This window comes from Arachis duranensis, chromosome 9, assembly GCF_000817695.3.
Source record: "Arachis duranensis cultivar V14167 chromosome 9, aradu.V14167.gnm2.J7QH, whole genome shotgun sequence".
Taxonomy (NCBI): domain Eukaryota; kingdom Viridiplantae; phylum Streptophyta; class Magnoliopsida; order Fabales; family Fabaceae; genus Arachis; species Arachis duranensis.
In genome coordinates this window covers 15,192,951-15,194,135 of record NC_029780.3, presented here as the reverse complement: position 1 = coordinate 15,194,135, position 1,185 = coordinate 15,192,951, and the positions used below count along the sequence as shown (strand labels likewise).

At 36.5% G+C, this 1,185-nt stretch overlaps 1 long non-coding RNA gene across 1 annotated transcript in view; it reads right to left on the bottom strand.

The window, feature by feature from the left end:
- The window catches only part of LOC127741394 (uncharacterized), a 3,884-nt gene extending 2,736 nt beyond the window's left edge, over nucleotides 1-1,148 (bottom strand). The window contains exons 1-2 of the long non-coding RNA XR_008002360.1: nucleotides 1,086-1,148; nucleotides 882-1,004 (exon numbers count right to left, since the gene is read on the bottom strand). This is a non-coding gene — a long non-coding RNA (uncharacterized LOC127741394). The remainder of the gene's footprint in view (nucleotides 1-881; nucleotides 1,005-1,085) is intronic.
- Nucleotides 1,149-1,185: the final 37 nt, after the last annotated feature.

Below are 1,185 nucleotides of genomic sequence, written 5' to 3'. Positions count from 1 at the left end.
TTTTCAAAACAAGCCATTTTCAACCCTTTTTAAAATCAACCAAAACATGCTAGTTTCAACCCTTTTTGAAACCAATCAAAATATACCCAAAATCAACATCAAGCCTCCTCAACTCATACATTAACACCTTACCACAATTCACAAAACCGCCATATAACCATCTTTACCCATTTCAAACAAATGGCTAAATTACAAACATATCAACATGTCATACATCCTTCCTCATCCCAATTTCCAACAATACTATTTCCAATCAACCATCACTATACATAACCAATATCCTACTCACTATCACGTGGTTTCACCCCCAAATCAACCTTAATCATTTCTCAAGCATATATCACAACATACATATCTCTCATGCATTATCATACCATCAAGGCATCAATAATCATACTCACATATATGACCACATAATATATCTCAACCAAAATCAAATATACTTCATCTATACTATTTCACCCAAAATTACCAATTTCCACACTTCAACTCCTCAAACCTCATTATTCAATAGCCAACCCAATCATTCATATATTCATTATATAAAATTCATCCAATCACTTGCGTCATCATACAATGCACACATCAACTTACCTTCCTTACCTCTTTCCGGCCTCCGGCCCAAAATATACGGCCTCCGGCCCAATTTCATAATTTAAATGCATAAATCACAAATCAATACTCATTACCCAAAACATCAAATTTTCAATACACCAAGCATACAAGGCCACACAATTCTCAACCCAATCATTAATTCACATTACATACCAACTATGCATATTAGCACCAACCATTTACACAATCCAAACTTAATCCTAGGGGCATCTAGCCTAGGAATTCTCATCACACCACACGGTACTTAAATGAAACTTAAACCGTACCTCTTGTAGCCAAATCAATTGAGCCTCTTCTTTGGAAGTCTCCACCAACCTTAGCCCTAAGCCTCACCAAAGCTCCTCAAGCAACACCAATCTCCCAATTGTGCACCAAAACCATCAAATGCACTAACATAACCAATATCACATTCATACATCAACCTAGGGCTCATAAAGATGATAAATCACAAGGGTTTGAGCACTTCTTACCTCAGCCCATATGAAGTAGGGATAGAACCCACTTAGAATCCATGTTGGAGTATCCCTAAACACCCAAAATTACAAGATTTCAACACTAACTTCCCAAAAA